The sequence below is a fragment of the Silurus aristotelis genome (assembly GCF_946808225.1).
Source record: "Silurus aristotelis genome assembly, chromosome: 10".
Lineage (NCBI taxonomy): Eukaryota > Metazoa > Chordata > Actinopteri > Siluriformes > Siluridae > Silurus > Silurus aristotelis.
In genome coordinates this window covers 27,348,142-27,368,496 of record NC_139583.1, presented here as the reverse complement: position 1 = coordinate 27,368,496, position 20,355 = coordinate 27,348,142, and the positions used below count along the sequence as shown (strand labels likewise).

Here is a 20,355-nt window from a genome sequence, read left to right as displayed (position 1 = left end):
GGAGTGATTCCAGGATGTTTGATACAACATTACCAGTATTGCACTTATTAAAGTACAATGAGTGGCTCAGAAAACCATAATAAGTGCTAAAGACCATGAACATGGGACAGTATTATCACAGTATATATACCAGGATCTCAGGTGCTAACTTGTAAAAAGTTTGGAGATATATATATATATATATATACCCCAACATTTAGAGTGAAATGGTCTATGTCCTTCACCTCTATAGACTGGTGTTTCATTACACTAGGGTGCATAACCTGTCCAGGAGCAATGAACTGGAATCATTACTAAATGAGCCTGGTCCATTTACCCCGTCTACCTGCTTTGTTTGCCCTGTCCTCCTGGGGGTAAACCAGAGAATCCTCCAAACAAAGAGAGGAAAGGTGTTGGGTATCTATCCTGATACCTGCCTTCTATTGCTGTTGCTTGGACAATGTCTCTACTCACCTTATGAGCGGCCCTTTTGGAAGCGAGTCTGGTGTATCGGCTTCACCTCACATGTGTACTGCCCTGCTTTCAACAGCTGCTGGAAGGCTTCTGCTTTTATCTTCAATGTCAGGATTCTTGACCAAGGAGCTATTTTGGTAAAATGAAGTATCATGTAAGTCAAGCAAAGAGGTGTAATAAATTCACATGCACCGAATTGAGTATTCATATCCAGCACTGCATGCAGCAATACCTTGCAATCTCCATTGAAAACAGATCCTGTTTTTAGATCAGCGTTTCAGGCTATCAAACTATCAGTTAAAGTTCATTCCAATACCTTGATGCTTTAATGTCTGGCTTGTATCTTGAGGGATGGTGGGACAGATCAAGCCCTGATAGAAGCTCATAGGGGATGCACTACAAGGTGTGGTATTCTGAATAATAAAAGCTAATGTAGACTCACCCGTGATTCTGGATTCAAGGACTGAAATAATTTATAGAAAAAGTGCAGCACTGATAAGAAGTAAATCCTAAAACATGGTTTCTTACATACACTGATCAGGCATAACATAATGGCTTTATAACACTATGACCAGTGAAGTGAATAACACTGATTATCTCTTCATCATGGCAGTGGGTGGGATATTATTAGGCAGCAAGTGAACATTTTGTCATCAAAGTTGATGTGTTAGAAGCAGGAAAAATGGGTAAGCGAAACGATTTAAACGAGGTTGACAAGAGCCAAATTGTGATGTCTAGACAACTAGGTCAGAGTGTCTAGGCAGCTCTTGTCGGCTGTTCTGGTTTTGCAGTGGACAGAATCTATCAAAAGTGGTCCAAGGAAGGAACAGCGATTAACCGGCGACAGTGTCGTGGGCGGCCGAAGCTCACTGATGTACATGGAGTCCAACATGTACATAAAATCCAACAGACAAGCTCCTGTAGCTCAAATTGCTGAAGAAGTTCTTGCTGTAAATCGGTCAGGTCTGTTTTGTCAGCAAAAGGGGGAGAAACACAATATTAGGCAGGTGGTCATAATGTTATGGAGTGTCTGCTGTCCAGTGCAGTGTTCACTATCATTGTTCTATTTCATCTACATTTGGTCATTTTGCTATTCCCACTCCATTGCTTGTCCTCTCATAATGTTGATAAAAAGACTAAAACTTTTAGTCTTTCAGAGACATGAAGACATCCAGTGCATATATTTGAACTTCTCCTTCTACAATGCTTCATCACAGGAAAATCAAAGACATTCAGGTCAACATGCTAACGAACCTCTGGTACATACAGAATATTATATGATGTGCACAGGAGCCTCTGGTGATCTTGCATTAGTCTGATTGTCAGTGGATAAAGTGAAGTTATTGCTAAAAAGCAGCACTGCCAATTTTGTTCTCCCAGGCAAGAATGACCGTGGCCTGGGGATTTTGTGGCCTTGGGATTTGTGATTTCCTCATGACAGGCCGAACACTTTCCTGTTGCACCACTCGAGAGTCGATGTAAGGTTATTTGTATGGTAATTGCATGTTAGATGAATTCCCAGCACAACTCTTCAGTTTCATGCTCTGGATATCTTCATGAATATACTTCATGTTTACTCTGGGGAATAATACCCAGAAGTGCAAATTGAAATTGCAATGCAGATCCTCTGGAGGATCACGGACCAATCAGTAGCCTCCGAAGAAAAAAACTGATCGCTGTTACTTAAGAGCACAAATCAAATTATTGCCATATGTAAAGATGGGGTTTGTTGTATTTCCATCGTTTCAATCATTCAGTGACCTCTATGGCATGCAATATTTGGCCCTTTATGAAGTTTAAGTACATAAGTCTGATAAAGCTGTCTGAAATTTTTTTTTTAATTTACCTCATAAATGATATCGAGGCAAAATTATTAAATTTACACCAGTTTTGTTGAGTTTCCTGTTCTGATTGGTCAGATAGACAAATAATTTGGCCGAATAAACTTCCGAATAAACCTCTATAACTGCAGGTCTGAATGTAATGTAAGGTATAATTGTTTATATGTGAGAATTTCTGTAACAAGATTATTTTTTTTATATTTATGAAGGCAGTCTCCAGTGTCAGTGTGTTGTAACAGTTACAATGAATGTACTATAGTTATAGTTACTATACAGTTATAATGTGACAACTTTAACCTAGAAAAAAAGAGAAGCTTGTGATAGAACTGATCCAATCTAATTTTGAAAAAGGATTATAGAGCATAGAGGGTTAACGGCCTTGCTCAAGGGCCCAAGAGTGGCAGCCTGGCGATACCGGGGCTTGAACCCCAGACCTTCCGATCGGCAACCCAGCGCCTTAACCGCTGAAGCCACCACTACCCCTTATAAGGTGCCCAAAATTCATAAATTTGTTTCTATAACACTTTATTGTGATAGAGCAAACAAGCGATTACATTTTGACAAACAAATTACTTAATTATGCATGTCCCATACTTAATATTTTGTGGTACTTTGTTTGTTGCTCTATAATTTGGCAACTGTATTACTTCATTATTATTCTGAATTTGTTTTGGTATGACGGCGCCATACTTTTTATTATACAATTTTAGACAGCTCTTTTTTTGTAGCTAATTTGCATATATGTTGTTTTTATACGAACATAAATGCACATAGCTTCGCATTTTATTCTCTCTATTCTCTTCACTATTTTGCCTGATTACATCATATAAAAAAAACTACAGACTTTCCTCAACTGAAATATGTTTTTCTTGTTTTTCAATCACAAGTAAAGTTCTAACATTATTAAACCCCCCCCCAAACAGTGGAAAGAAAAAAAATTGCATTTTGCAATTCTCTTTTTCATTTTGGGGGGCACTATGGATATTTTAACAACTGGTATCTGATTGTTAACTGAACTGATCAGGCATAAGTATGTTTTCGATGCTCTCCAACAACTTCATCTAAGCTTCAACATTACATTCACAAAAGTCTTCATCCAGAATGACTCTTGTTTTTACCCCTGCAGCTGTTAAACCTGTCAAGGGAAAGTGAATTACTATTATGGTGAAATTTAGAAACAACTGAATACTTCACTACATCAAAATCACAATGTTCGCAGTTTGTCCTACTATATCATTGTCAAAATTCAACCCTAAAACCCCAAATTACTCCTGTCACTGACATTTCCTGACTCCTATCTAAGTGCATTAGCTCACAGACATCCCCTTGTCCAAGCCAAGTTTTCTTTCCCTCTGTCACGCCTTTTGTTGTACACCTGTTTCCTTGAGCAGCCTTTTCTTCAAATTAGTTCCTCTAGGAGGGACCTTCTCACAATAAAGCGAGAGCCCAAACTGATGGGAGGCCAGAAAATATCTGTGTACAACAATCTGAAATGTGTAAATGATATCCATGGAATAGCCGTCACCTCCATTGTGAACCTCTATTAATATTCAGCAGCTATTTGGGCTGAGCAGCGAGCATTTTTCCCTTCTTTGTAATTCAGTGACAGGGGGCTGAGGGGGACATTGTGTAAGAAAACATAGGAGGCATAATCTGCTTTCAACTGGTAATAAAAACACATTGGCTTCAGGACTATCCCTTGTACTTCAACTCCTATGTTATTTAGGAATTTGTGACATCTTATTTCAGAGCTCATCTTTTTTCTTTTTTAGAAATGTTAAACTTATCATTACTATCACATAACATTTTCTGGACTAAAAGTGTTAAGAAGCTTTTGTCTTTGGAAGAAACCATTGGGGAATTGTCAAGCATGTAAAGTGTTTCATTTCTATAATTTCATTAATGTTGATTAGGTTGCTTTGATTTGCTTTTGATTGCTTTGATTTTGCTTTATTATTTTTTTTAACTCATTAATAAAATAGCTGCTTTTCCAAATGGTTCAGTTTTGCCCTTTTCTGCCTAAATATAATTTTTTTAAAGAAACCATCAACAAGACCGGGATAAAAGAAATAAACAGCTATTTAAATGTGAAAGGATAAAGTGTGGATGCTATTATCCTTCTCAGATAAATAAATGAATAAATAAATGAATAAATAAATACAAATAAAATAAAATGATAAACAAACAAAAAATGAAGAAATAAAATAAAATCTTACCCACAGCTTAATGCACAAATTTCTAAATATCACGTCAGACTCCAGAAATAAGTCAGGTAGTTTGTCTCGGCAGTGTCGGAGTAAATCTGTAAGCCAAAAATTCTCCCTTTGCCAAAGCTACAATAATACTGTATACAACAGCAAACTTGTCAGAAAGCAGATGATCTTCTTTACATTCATTGAATCATTTTACACTAAACACCATATAAGGCACTTAAATGTTATAAAAAAATAAAAACAAACACTATAGCGATCAGTAAAATAAATAAATAGTCAAAAATATATGTACTTTTTGCTGTTTTTTTGTCAGATTTATTGAACAATACCAAATTTGCACAGTCCTTGGAGCTCAAATGAAGCACGATGAGGGTTAGCATTTAATTTCCTGAAGCTTCTGAGGTAATCCCTTTTGGCATATTCAGGTCAGTCCTGAGCCAGCAGTTATTGTAGATTAATGGTTTACAAATGTAATGAACTGTACATGCCTGTCTGCATTTAGCAGTACACATGCACTCGACAATTGACTGCCATGTAGATGACAGATCAACGTTAAAGAGATTTAAGACATAATACTCAAAAAACCCTCATTGTTATCTTATAATGGTTTTACAAAGTGATCAAAGGATGAACACATGGACGTGGAGACTCAGAAGGTAAACAAACTATTACAAACATTGTTACTTTACTTTACTTACACCATTTAGCAGACACTCTTATCAGAAGCAACTTACATTTATCCCTTTTATACAACTTAGCAGCTATGGGGTTTGCTCAGGGGCCCAGTCGTGGTGGCTTGGAATGGCTGGGATTTAAATGTATGACCTCCGGATACAAGGACCAACTTCTTAACCATTAAGCTTATCTCTTAAAACTCGCTAAAATGCCATGAGGAAGAACCCTTGAGAGGAACCAGACTCAAAACAGAACCTGTCCTTATTAGGATTTCCATCGAATATCCATTAATTACAGTTCATTGTTATTGAGGTGGTGATTAAATGCAATTTGTGGTTTCTAAACAATTATAGTAGACTTTTGACATTATCTTTAGTCCAAAACCATTCTCATCCATTATTACTAATCATAAATTATATCCAGATCCTTGTCAGAGATCGAACCTATGAAATTTAGATCGCCAAAAAACTGGCGAACCTCTAAAAACTTAAACCTCAGGTTACACAGTTGGTAAGTGTGTGCCCACTGTGGCCTTGGATTCCTCTTCTAGACTAAACAGAACTCTGTTGTGTTAAGAAATCCTTTTCTTCTCAGTATGGTTGTAAAAACTGTATTAAGTGTATTTACTGTGAACAGTTCAAAAAAGCCTGACAATTATATAGTATAGGAGTACACCAATTTTCCAGTGGAAAAGAATTTGCATCAGTCCTTCATCAGCAGAGCGGAATCCGTATATGAATTATATTTATTATATTAAATAGTCATATTAATTAAACATTAATACAAATAAAGTCTGTTATATTATCTATATATCTATATATATAAAAGCCCTAAAAATCTTCATAAACATTTACATTTACAGATTACAGGTACAGCTTTGAATGGCCTTAATGTCTTGAAAGCATCAAAAGAAAAAAAATGATTGCAGTGTCAGAATGGGTGCACTTGAACTACCTACTGGGATTATTATTCCACTGGTCTGTCACTGAACTAAGCCCCAAGGCTGAGTAAAAATGGGTTATGGGAAGGAGGGGAAGGAAAAGGAGGAGAAGGACTCATGAACGAGACTCTAAAAAATACACCAAAAAAAAAACTATAGAAAAAACATTGTATCCATTTTGAAAAGGGTTTTACAGTAGAAATGTAACAAAGAGTTTGCTAACAAACAAGTCAGAACAAACTGCAGTCATGTAGATTAGAGTTGGAATCAGTATTCTGTGTTTTCTCTGAAATTATTTGTACACCTTGAAATCCTTCCTAGACTGTTGTATTTCTCATTTATAATTCAGTCTGTTTATATTTAGAAAGTGGCGGATTAATGCGCTGAGTAAATTTGTGATGCTAGCATAATGCACACTCATTACTAGAATGCTTCTTGGACTCATTGAGCTGCTTCTATAATTCAGAGTTTATGGGGCATTTTTTCAAGGTGAAACTTTTATTCGATAGACACTGAAATCCATCTTTTTCACAAAGCACCGGATTGTGTGCAAACTTTGAAACGAACATAAATATTCACTAGTTCATTTAGACTTCGGCTGGAAGTTTTGGTGGGAAAAAAAGCAGCTGAGTTTAATTCTTTTTTACTTGAAATTAATTGGAATTCAGCAAAGCTTTTCTTTTATCCCCCGTTCAGAATGCAAGCATTTGTATGCATTTTTCTTCATAAGACATTACAGAGAAAATCACTAAAGCAGATCCTAAATGTAAATCATACTCTCAAACAACTTTAACAGAATTCAATTCAATTCTTTTTTATCTGTAGTGCACTTTTAACAATGGACATGGTCGCAAAGAAGATTAACAGAAAAGTTTAACAGTAAAAGATATTGCATAAAGGAATGGATCATTTTAGAGCCTATGCGTTTGTTCCCAATAGTTTATTTAGTCACAAATTACATGACTAGCTTAATATCATCTTTTAGCAAAATCTACGATCTGAGCTAGAAAGAAATCAGCCCCAACCTTCTTCTCTTGTACTTAATTATATTTTAAAGCATTTGAGCAAATGAAGTATGTATTGGGGAGGTGGTTGTTCTGTGGTTGTCAGATGTTGGAGTTCTGATCAAATCTCAGCACCACCAAATTACTACTCCTGGGCCCTTGAGCAAGGCCCTTAACCCTCAATTGTTCAGTTGTATACAGTAAATAAGATAATTGCAATTTATTCTGGCAAAGGACATAAACCAAATGACAAATTTGGGGATAAGGGTGGATTCTCTTTCTTATTTTGGTTTCTCACAAGGTTTCTTCCTCATGGCATCTTCCTCATGGCATCTCAGGGAGTTTTTCCTGGCCACATTCAGCACTGGTTCACTCATTAGAGACACACTTTTAATTCTAAGAAACAAACTTATAGGCAATAAATATATACTTCCTTTCATACAACTTTATAACCGATTTATCTCTGTAGAGCTGCTTTGAGACAATTGTTAAAAGTAAAAAAAATATTTTGAATAAATGTAAATGAGACAATGTCAGGATTAAAAACACTATAAAGACTACATTACCTATTGGCCTTTGCATGTCACAATTTACGCTCACATGTGTCTAATGTCTTGTTAAGCACCCTTTATAAAGTCTGACCGTATCTCTTCGTCTTTGCCCAAGTGTTATGCATGTGCCCCACAGTTATATGCAGTGTCTCTGTCCATGGTTCTCAATTCTCATAGTTGCTTTAATGTGACGACATAAAACAGAAATGCAAAAAATCAAAACATGAAAAAAAAGAAACCCTAATCATGAGCAGGTTATACTTTATACAAGTGCTTCAGGTGCATTGTAGTGGCTTGTGGAAAACACTGTCCCCGCCCATAATCCTGGCAGATGTTTGAAAACATTTTTTTATGTATTTATTTTCCTTCAAAGAAAGTAAGGCTATTCTTGTCCTTTGCTAGCTGTATATAAAGACTGTCATATCCAGATAAATCAAGCTGAACCTGATTTATCGTGTATTTAATGTCATGCGTCCATGGAACTAATGAAAGCTTTAACCAAGCACTTTTACATTATAAAGCCTTCAATAAGTGGACAGTTTGTGTTTCGTTTGCTTTAAGGTCACATTCATTAGGATCAACTTACAGTCGCTGTAGGAGTAATAACAATCGGATACTTGCTGATTCACTGCTTCTGAAAGGGGAAATAAAAACCCCGGGGAGAAAACAGAGTAAAGTGAATATAAGTTAAAGGCTCTAGTTTAAAAGGAGTGCAACTCACTGTCCATTTTCATCTGCTAAAGCTTCCTTGCTAACTGTCTTATCTCCTGCAGTTTATAGACGCAAAGCTTTTGCAATCACTATACAGACATAAGGATTGGGACAATGGACTTCTCCAGCCATATGTGCTTCTTCCCCAAATGTTCAACACAAACCTAAAGGAACACAATTGTACAGAATGCCTTTGGATGAAGTGGCATAATATTTTCCCTTCACTTCAACTACCCAAACCAGCATGAAAATGCCCCTGTGCACAAAGCCAGACTAATAAAGATCTTCTTTGAATGTCATGGAGTGAAAGATCTCCTACAACACAGCTCTGACCTCAACCCTATTGAACAAGATGAACTCTTGCAGCTTGAGCACAAATCTCCACAAAATATATTGAAACACCTTCCCAGAAGAGTGGAGGTCCCCAATCATAACAGCAATTTTTTACTGCATGTGGAATAGGATAGAATCTACATGACCACAAAGAATCTGATTTTACAAACAGTTTATGGAAATATAAACTATAAGCTTATTCTGGAAAATAAACCACAATGAATGCAGCAAGTTGCTGTATATGTTTATTCTCACACACACACATATGTGTACCTTATAATATTTAAAAAGATACATATTGTTATTTTTTTTCTGCTGTAGCAGATATAATCACTGTCTGTCAATAAAACACGATATTTCAGAGGCATGATCTTACAGCTATGTGATTGTTTGTGTCAGACATGTGTGTGTGTGTGTGTGTGTGTGTGTGTGTGTGTGTGTGTGTGTGTGTGTGTGTGAGACAATCAACGTGTTTTGACAGCTTGTCAAACAAATGATCCAATCTTGTGTTTACTCCGATAGCATTTGGCAGACAATAATCAAGAGCGGCATTCACCTCACTTACACAATACTTTAGGTTGTTAAGGGTTAAGGGCTTTTTTTAGGGCCCAGCAGTGGCAGTGCTGAGCAGCACTGAAATCTTTAATCACACACACACACATACACACACACACACACACACACACACACACACACACACACACACACACACATATATATATATATATATATATATATATATATATATATATATATATATATATATATAAAATATCAAGAATCTAGATATTCAATCAAACTGAAGTAAATCAAATCAGACTATGCTGAGAGAGAGAGAGAGAGAGAGAGAGAGAGAGAGAGAGAGAGAGAGAGAGAGAGAGAGAGAGAGAGAGAGAGAGAGAGAGAGAGAGATGATGATGCAGCTGCTGTCACTGATTATAATGATGCTTAAGGATGAATAGGTCACTACTACACCCACTACTCTCTTCAACTTTCCTCTGTCGTCTTTCAGTCTTTTTGTCAATCCTTCAAAAGTTTTAGTTCTTAATGTCCACCTATCCATTTAATCAATCCACTCATCCATCCACCCATCCATACATCCTTCCATCTGTCCATTTTACATACCATTTATCCTCCTCAGGTGCCCCATATTCCCAATCTTAGATTTTGAGAGTTTTCATTAATTAAACTGGAGAGAGAAAAAGAGAAAGAGAGAGAGAGAGAGAGAGAGAGAGAGAGAGAGAGAGAGAGAGAGAGAGAGAGAGAGAGAGAGAGAGAGAGGAGAGAGAGACAGAGAGACAGAGAGACAGAAATGCTGCTGCTGCTGCCAATGATGATTTATATGAAGGATGAATAGGTCACTACTTTACCCACTTCAACCACTTCCAACCTTCCCTTCTGTCATCTTTCAGTCATTCTGTTATTTCTTTTAAAGTTTTAGTGGCCATTGTTCACCCATCAATTTATCCATCCATCCATTCATCCATCCATCCATCCATCCATCCATCCATCCATCCATCCATCCATCCATCCATCCATCCATCCATCAATTTTCTATTCCATTTATACTCACCAGGTCTCTCGTATTCTCAATGCTACAATTTAAAAATGTTCTCCAATTAAATACATTTGAATTAATATTACATAATGGGATGAATGCAGCTGTACTATTTGATAATAACAAATACATTAAATGATTTCATAATGAACTGGGGAGATAGAAAGAAAGAAGGAGAGAGAGAGAGAGAGAGAGAGAGAGAGAGAGAGAGAGAGAGAGAGAGAGAGAGAGAGAGAGAGAGAGAGAGAGATGAAGCTTAAGGATGAATAGGCCAATACTTCACCCACTACTCTCTCCATCTTCCCACTGTTGTCTTTTTGTAATTCCTTTAAAAGTGTTAGTGCCCGATGTCTGTCCATCTATCATCCATCCATCCATCCATCCATCCATCCATCCATCCATCCATCCATCCATCCATTCATCCATCCATCCATCCATCCATCCATCCATCCATCCATCCATCAATGTGTCTATTTTCTATTCCATCTATCCATCTAGTCATCCATTTTGTATACTTGGTATCCTCCTCGTTTATCAGCATCTATCCATCCGTCTATCAGTCCATTTTCTATATTATTTATTATTACAAGGTCCCACATATTCCCAATGTTATACATAATAATGATTATTAATTAAATAAATTACATAATATAATCTGTACTTTCTGAACCCTACAGTTACAAAAAACTTCGATTAAAAACTGAGTGGAACTAAACCGAATTGGTGCGTGTGCGTGTGTGTGTGTGTAAGAGAGAGAGAGAGAGAGAGAGAGAGAGAGAGAGAAGAGAGAGAGAGAGAGAGAGAGAGAGAGAGAGAGAGAGAGATTGCAGAGAGACGACTGAGAGAAATAGAGGCAAAGTGACCTATGCATCCTTCATCATCATCATCATCATCATCATCATCATCATCTCTCTCTCTCTCTCTCTCTCTCTCTCTCTCTCTCTCTCTTTCTCTTTCGTGTGTGTGTGTGTGTGTGTGTGTGTGTGTCTATCCGCGCGTGCGCGCCTCCCCCTTTTTTTTTTTTTTTTTTTTTTATTACCAGCATCCCACGCGCATTATCTCATTCCCACTCAGGCAGAGATATCAGTTGTTCTCTGTCCTCTTTCCAGCCCACTGCTGTTAAATCTCACACTATTGAGAGACTTTTCGGATTTGTGACGGCGCTTTATGGATGTACCTCGCAGACATCGGTCCTTCTTTTTCCATCTGAAGATCACAGACTTTCACTGATGCTGCCGCTGTTGCAAGCTGCGGCTCGTGACGGCTTTAACACCAGCTCGGAGGTGAGGAGGAAAGAAAGCATCACATCTGCTCGGTTTGGTTTGTTTGTTTTTGGGGCATTTTAGAAGCACGACTGGACGTGATGCGCTGTTTCACTACTGATCTTATGCAGTCTGCATGGTTTAATATTATTAATTGTATTTTTTGATATATTTTATGTTCTTTTACAAACAAAACTGTAAACTATAAGCTCTAAACTACAGAAGTGAGATGGCAAACGAATTAAACAAAACATATTGCATGTGCATGTACATTTCATAACATGTATCGAAAAACGAATCACTTTTATTTCCTTAAAAAAAAAAAAGCATGTTTTTAGACAATTTGGAAATATGCATGAAAGCTGCATTTTTTTAAATCAATTTTAAAATTTTCTTTATCCTAAAATAAATATTTCATAAAAGCATCTGTAAATATTAATTGGTTGATCAGTGTTGATTGATTGATTTATTTACTTTGCAATAGCATTATTTGTGCATACACTTCAGTGTTTCCCTGCTCCCTACAAACTAAACGTAATTAATTCTTGTATGTCTTCCACGTGAATGTTTTACCCCAGATTGCACAGCACTGTTCACATGAGTGGCTTTCCGAAAGCGAAACGCTGTGTTGATTTGTTCCTCCTCCTCTGGGGTCGCAGGAAGACATGAATGCTCACTCTGTGTTGCTCCCGGTCGTGTCCCTGTGTGGCAGTAATGAAACGTTTCCTTCTCTGCACTCCAGACAGGACTAGATCCCGTCCGCAGAGCCTGGATGAAGTTTCCCAGCCATGCAATGTTCTTGGAAGGCTGTGATACTGCTAGCCTTGGCCTCCATTGCCATCCAGTACACGGCCATCCGGACCTTTACGTCCAAGACGTTTCAGCTCTGCCCTGTGCCGATCCAACAGAACTGCAGCCTGAGCGGCCAGGAAGCGGACAGCCTGTTCGAGCGTGGGTGTGATGAGTATTCTTACTTTACTTTCAATACGTCACGCAAGACCCACGTCCTGGTGTTAGCAACCACCCGCAGCGGCTCATCGTTTGTGGGCCAGTTGCTGAATCAGCACTCGGATATCTTCTACCTGTTTGAACCTCTGTACCACGTCCAGACAGCTCTGATTCCACGTCTCTCTCACAGCCGGAATGCGGCCGACAGGCGAGTGATGCTGGGCGCCAGTCGGGATTTGCTGCGAAGCCTCTATGGATGTGACTTGCACTTTCTAGAGAGCTACATCAAGCCACCACCAACCAACCACACCACGGACAAGTTGTTTCGCCGCGGGGCCAGTCGAGCTCTCTGCTCCCAGCCCGTCTGTGAAGCCTTTAGTCCCGGCGAGACTAATGTAGAGGAAGGTGACTGCATTAAAAAGTGTGCGACTCTCAACATGACTCTTGCTGCCGAATCTTGCCGGGATAAGCGTCATGTTGCCATAAAGATCGTCCGGGTCCCTGAAATTGGAGACTTGCGGGCCCTGGTGGAGGATCCACGCCTTAACCTGAAGGTCATTCAGCTGGTCAGAGACCCGCGAGGAATTCTCGCCTCGAGGATCGAAACCTTCCGGGACACCTACCGTCTGTGGAGGATCTGGAGAGCAACCGGAAGGAAACCCTACAACCTGGATTTGACTCAGTTGACAGTAGTTTGTGAGGACTTCTTAAGCTCGGTTTCTACCGGACTCAGCCACCCATATTGGCTTAGGGGAAAGTACATGCTGGTGCGATATGAGGACTTAGCGAGGAACCCTCTACAGAAAACCAAGGATATCTACGACTACCTGGGGTTATCGATGGACAAAAACGTCATTGACTGGATTCAGGCGAACACCAGGGGAAGTAATGAACTGTTGACCAAACACAAGTACGGAACTGTGAGAGATTCGGCGGCTAATGCCGAAAGCTGGAGGCTCAAACTGTCCTTCGAAATGGTAGACTACACACAATCAGTGTGTCAAAAAGTATTACACAGACTGGGCTATAAAAGCGTCAACTCGGTCGAGGAGCTGAAAAATATGTCCATCTCGCTTGTGGCAGACAAAGTTTTTGTACCGTTTTTATAATAAAGAAAGTTGCGAATGACTATTTTTGATATATTTATAAACGTTGCCTTATGATCGGGTTACGACCATTGAGTCCATCATCATGTTCAAAATTGCACTACAATTGTATACATAAAGGTTTCTGTTTCTTTCCATCTATAAACGATAGCACAAAACATTAACACAGAGTGCAATGCCGAAATTCTGTTCACTGAAATCATGAAGAAAAAAAAAAACACTGCTTGTCCTTTTATGCCTGACTCTTGCTTTAAGAGCATACTTGTCATATTTTTCTCATCGAGCCCCTAAAAAGAACGCTGATGACTCAATCAGGCGGAGGGATGACACTGTATGAGAACGGCTGTACAATAAACTATGAATGTTGCAGTTCACCTTTAATATCATGCTGCAGTTCTGCTTCTCTGATATCTGAGAAATGGTTGCCATAGCATGGATTTGTGTCCATTATGAAATTAATAGAGTTTTACTAATGAGAGGTTTCTGGTTTCGTTTGTGGTTTCTAGTACGACTGGCAGAACAGATCATCCTGAAAAAAATAAAAACTAAATAAAAAAGGTGCAAATGCTACATGAGGATGTGAGTCTGCAGTGTTGATGGCAGAGTGCAGCCCATTGAGATGCAGAGAGCTGGAGCAAAACGCTTTGATCTGCCTGACTGTCATGGCTGGAATCCTGCATGCTCTTATCCCACAGTCACAGGGCTGCTGGATGCATGCCTGGGCTACACCATTTCTCTTTCTGATGGTGTCAGGACTATGATCAACATGCTTTCTAGCCCTGAATAGACATTCTTTAAAGAGAATATACTTACATCATATCTCCCTCACTGAATTCTCTTACTAACTGTAATAATGGCGATATCAGTATAAGCCCTAATCCCAAACCCCAAACCTAAATCTCACTATTTTTTTATTTTCAAGAAAAAGCCATAAAATAACGTTTACCATCTATTTAGTTTTAGCTCCTAAAATTATTTGTATTATTTTGTTTTTATTGAACAACAACTATCAGCACCACAAATGGTCACAAGTACTGTACAAATGCACCAACGAAGGTAAAGGGGCTATTACTCGTCACATACGCATTACAGCACAGTGAAATTCGTTCTTTATATACATCAGTGATGATAGGAAGATGGTTTCAGAATGCAGGGTCAGCCGTGATACAGCACTCCTGGAGCACAAAGGGTTAAAGGTCATGCTTAAGGGCATAGCAGTGGCAGGTTGGTCAAACCCCCATCCTTTTGAACAGTAACCCACAGCCTTAACCAATGAGCTACCACTTTCCTTAAAAATGCTATTCTGTGTCAATTGATTTTATGCACAAAAAATTAATTTAATCTGACGTTCTGACACTTCCATAAGCAGTAAGTAAGAAGCCCATGTGAAATACAAGACTGTATTCAATAAATAGGACAGATTTTTATTTCTCTAGCACTGATTTTTCTTAACGGTTTTGGAGGACAAACTAGAAATAAAGCACTAACCCGTACATTGTCTAATCAAGGTACAAATGACAAGAACAAACAAACTGTACTCTGGGTGAACCTGAATATTCAAAGATTCAATGATTCGACTACCAATCTCACAGTCAAATCTTCACAGAGTTGCTATGAAACGAGGGTCCTACCATTCCGGTTATATTGGGGTGCTCAATGTCTGGTTTCACATAGAACTACTGTTTTTTTTTCCCCCAATAAGTTCGTATACAATCTATGATGATAATGCTGTAAATAAAAATGTGAACAGAAAGAAGCTTTTAATCAATATTTTTAACTTGCATGAATAAATTCATCTCCCCCTGTGACAGGTTTCACTTTCCATGATTCGTGACCTACAGTACACAGAAGCATCTTGGTGGCAAGTATCTGAGTATTCAACAATGTTTCGGAGATTCTTTAAAGGTATATTCTGTAAAAAAATAAATGTTGTTCATTCATTTTTGATCATTTGGTGCATCGATGTTGCACTGCAATGTAGACAATTTCATTTGATTCGCCAACACGTGAAACTCCAGTCTGCAGTGTGGCCTTTCTGCAAGTTATCTGTTTATGTTAGGTTTATTGATCAAATTGTTTTATTTTATACATTTTCTTTTATAGCTATGTGTGATGTCCTGTACATCGTTGCTTAAAAATGTTATGAGGAATCTTTTTACTGCTACCTGGTGTCGTCGTCGTCATCTTCGTCATTTGTTCCTAAAGGTTTAAGAGATTTTTTTCACCTTTCCATTCACAATCCTGATCAGCAGTACCAGAATATTATTCTCTATCTTGTTGTATGTCAACCCGTCTACTGTAGGTCTCTAACACTATACAGCACATACATCTGATCTTAGAAAGTGATGCCGAAAGTCCTCTCAGGTTTAATAACTCAGCATTGTGTTTTAAAAGCACACAGTGCTCCAGGGTAGCCTTTAAGGCTTTCCTACACACCTAGCATGAGTTTATTACAAAAAAAATTGGATTGGCCATTGGGGTTGCAGCTCGTTTGTTCTTATGTTGAAGTATTAATTTTTGGACCTGCGGATGGAGTGATCGCACAAATTTTGGTTTGCAAAAGAACGTTCCTCCAACGTTCGTCCAACCGGCGCCTAAATAGCAACAAGTAAAACTTTTTGGGGTAGTAACAGCACTCCAATGCTGATTATTAGTACAGATGGCCCCGAGTTACGATGGTTCGACTGAACATTTTTCGATCTTACGATGACGATAACAATATGAAAAAATTGTAAAAATAATTTAGTTTTTTTTTGCAGTCAGTCAGGCAAATGTGGCAGCATATACTCCAGTACAGCACTGTAAATTCCTTTGGGTCATCGAAACACATGTCCATCGTAAGTCCCCAATAAGGTCATTGAAAAGGTGTTGCGTCTCATTTGCTTACCATAACAACTTTCTCATAGTCAAGTCAACTGGCTTTATTGTCATTTCAACCATTTGCAGTACAGTCCACAGTAATATGGCACAGTCAGACTACATAAAGTGTGCTACAGTAGATAAATGAACACAAGATAACACTAAACTAACTATACACAAGCCATTGTTGTGCAAAAATTCAGTACAATAACACAACACAAAAACACTGTTCCATTGCAGGATAATGCAGTACATGTGCAAATGAATTGTTTCTATATTAATAAATACTGTACATGTAAATGTGTATGTGTGTGTGTGTGTGTGTGTGTGCAGCAGTCCAGTCGCTTGCTGAGAAGTCTGATGGCTTGGGGAAAGAAACTGTTACACAGTCTTGCTGTGAGGGCTCGAATGCTTCGGTACCTTTTTTTAGATGGCAGGAGGTGTGTGTGATTCTCCAACCACTGCACAGCCATTTGGATGGAATGGTAGTGTAGCTTAGTGGTTGAGATGTTGTGCTTTTGATTGTATCCATGCACCATTAAGTGCTGAGCCCTTGAGCAAGGCCCATGATTAATATTAATGTTCAATATTAACGCCCCACTTGCACAAGTGTACAAATGCACCACTGTTTTCCACACACCAAGGGTTTGGTTCTCATACAAAACACCAGGTCATAGTATAAGAGAAAAGTGTAATAGTGATCTATAGGCGCCCAGTGTAAACATCTGGCATTTCTCACTGTCCAGATTTGCTGTGGTGCTGATTATCGCATCTCTCAATAGAGGTTTATTTATAAGTCTGCCCTCAAGGTCACACTCTGCTGCCTATAAGGGCATGAACTGCTAAATTCCCAATGTTAGGTTTTTCCCAGATAAAAAATTATAGGATGCTTTTTTTTGCATCCAATCAAAGACATTTGGCTGCCCATAAATTATAACACGTGAGTTAGCAAATTTATCCAGTATCCCGTCCTTGTCCATGTTATACCTGCTCCTTGTAACAGAATGCGCAGTATCTGAGCTGCCAAACAAAATGATTATTTCACACTCCTGGTGGCAGACTTGCCTCATGTGCCCGAAATAAAGATCTTTTCAATCCCTGCCATTACTAAGCACTAACAACAAAGCAGCAAATTTTCCTGTAGTACATAAACACGGTTCCAGTTTTGCGGTTTCATTGCTATCTTTAGATTAATTGCAGAGTCATTATTTTCAAATAAGGTCCATTGAAGTTAATTTCTCCAACCTGCCATGCTAGAAAATTTCTTTGGTTTGTTTATTTATTTATTTTTTTATTCTCTTGACTACACACAGCAACACAAAATCATCCTTATCTAGAATTCAGTTTAAAGTCTGGCCCAGTGATGCAGTGGAAAGCTTCACATCTGACGCACAGCTCCAGGGTCCTCAAATCGATCCTGAGCTTGAGGTGGTGTCTGTGTGGGTTTTAGATTTTTCCATGCATCCATGTGAATTTCCTCCAGTTTCCTGCTAAATCCCACATACATGGACCTGCAAATCTGTGTGTGTGTATATGTGCGTGTGTATGTGTGTACATGTGTGTGTGTGTTTGTGTAGGTATACATAGTTCATCCGATTCGTATCTCATCCTGCCTTCAAGTTATCAATATACCTTAGATGATATAAGGAAGAAACCTTGAGAGAACCCAAACTCAAAAGAGGAGCCCATCCTCATTTGGGTTATATCAAGATACCTGCCTTGTGACCAGTCAATAATTTCAATGCATTTCATGTTCAGGGCTTGTAAAAAATGTGAAAACACCGCGTTTTTTTATGGTTTTTTGAAAGACGCATGCATGTTCCTTTTGTTTCTACAGTATGCGACAAACTAGGTCATGTAACACTAGGAAGATCAAACAAATGACCAAAAAAATATTTAAATGTCTAGATGTTCCACTTTACATTGGATTTACACATCATTTCAGCACCTGGACAGTACATTTCTCCAAAGGTTTAACTAAAATATTTTGCAATGCCAAGATGTTCTTTAATAGTTACAGAACTAGTTCACTTTCCGGTGATCCAGTTCATCCCAGAGCAGTTCAATAGGATTTAGGTGTGGTGACTGGGCAGGCCATTCCATGAAAGTGTAAGGATGGTCAGATCTCTCAATGAGAACCCCAAGAACTGCCATGCAACAAAACAAGAAACTTTCCAATCTGAGAAAAGGATCTCTTTAATCTGAGGAGAGAAAGCCTTTTGTTTAGCTGCCCTCTTACCCATCATTGAGCCCAACTCTTTCCCTTCTTGAGATATTGCCGGGTCGTGGAAAGGTGACTTAGAAGTTCCCTGAATTCAAGCTACTATAATTGCATACTGTAATTATAAAATTTTAAGAATGTATGGTATCATTTTTAAGGCCTCGAAATATGATGTCAGTCCCATATCGGTAGAAAAGACCAAAAATCACAGGTTTAGGGAGAATTCTGTCCTACTGATGTAAGGGTTGTCCCAGAGAAGATCTTTATCAGGTGTTAGTATTTTTTTACCCGAGGTGGTATTTGGTTTCCTGTCGAAACGCTCTGGGAAGCATTCTGTAGTCAGAACTTCCCACACAGTCTCTGTGTGTGTCTATTGACAGGTACAGTGACTCTTTAACAATTCTTTTGTAAACTGCATTGCTGAACTATTTGGTTTTGTGCTGATCGTGTTGTGAAACCTTTTTACTTTCTTTTTTTATTAGTTCTAGATTTCACTTTTTTTTAATTGATTATTGCCTGGCAAATAAATCTACAATTCTGGATTAACTCTGAAATTTCCTGAAATAATTCATATCTGGTAGATTATGTAGTCTGGTGTTACCACAAATCAGGATAGTACATACCGTAGGATACACAGGATAGTACATAGTGAAGGCTCATGAACGGATTCAAAATGAATGATTAATTTAAAAGACGGACTGCTCCGAATAATCTAATACATTTAAAGAAGAAATACAACCAATAACGTGATCAACTTGAATTATATATATATTTAAGATCAATCTTTATTACAAATTGCAGTCAGATTAAAGTAAAAAAATTGGAATCATGTAACAAATTGCCATATTTTTTAGTAACATTTACAGCAGCGAAAGAAAGACACGCAGCAGAACTTTACTGACACCAGGTGATTCCGGCGTTGCCATTTTGGTTTATTATTCCTTTCACCATGTAAGCTAACATGTATATAACGATATAGTAGTATCGTTAGTAAATATAAACAGAAACTTGTGACATTAAAAAGTCTACTATTATTGGCTAAGGTGACAGTTTATTGAAAATGAATAGATTTAAATGACCTAGTCTGTTGCATAGAAAATATAATATCAAATATACAAAAGTATACACATGCAAGTATCTCTCAAAAATAACGAGGAGTTTCAGAACTTTGGACAGCTATCGTGTAGCAGGTCTCCTCTGATACGTACTACATTAATAAATGTGAAAAACATATTCAATAAAATGTATCTTCATTTCTGAATGATCTGTAACAGATACAACCCACCTGGAATAATCATATTAGGACATAGTTTACTAACCAATACGGCATGTCAGTTTCCTTTGTCAATAGACTTCCAGAGCAAAAGCACATTCAAATATATCATATATTTTCAAGACCTGCTTTCTTTATCATCTCTTTATTCCTATGTTCAGCAATTCAGGTTATTATAACACAAAAATCTTTATTCCCAATTATGTATTTATTTATTTGCTGTTGTATTTATTAGTTTGTTTGTAACTTTTTTTAGTTTTTTTGTCTCAGATCAGCTATTCAGATGACTGGCCTGTATTGAGGATCCACTGAAGCATGGCCTGGAGGATTAGAGGCTGTGAATTAAAAAGCTTCTGGTTCTCTTTAAGATGAACAGGATCACAGATGCAAGACACCGCACTGTTACA

At 38.1% G+C, this 20,355-nt stretch overlaps 1 pseudogene across 2 annotated transcripts; it reads left to right on the top strand.

Annotated features, from left to right (window-relative positions):
• Nucleotides 1-11,341: 11,341 nt before the first annotated feature.
• LOC310731722 (carbohydrate sulfotransferase 1 pseudogene) lies at nt 11,342-15,403 on the top strand (annotated as a pseudogene). 2 transcript variants are annotated; one of them, XR_014538162.1, is made up of 2 exons: nt 11,342-11,562; nt 12,284-15,403. The product of XR_014538162.1 is annotated as a carbohydrate sulfotransferase 1 pseudogene (transcript). The 2 variants fall into 2 exon arrangements; XR_014538164.1 differs by having other exon boundaries at nt 11,346-11,562; nt 12,120-15,403.
• Nucleotides 15,404-20,355: the final 4,952 nt, after the last annotated feature.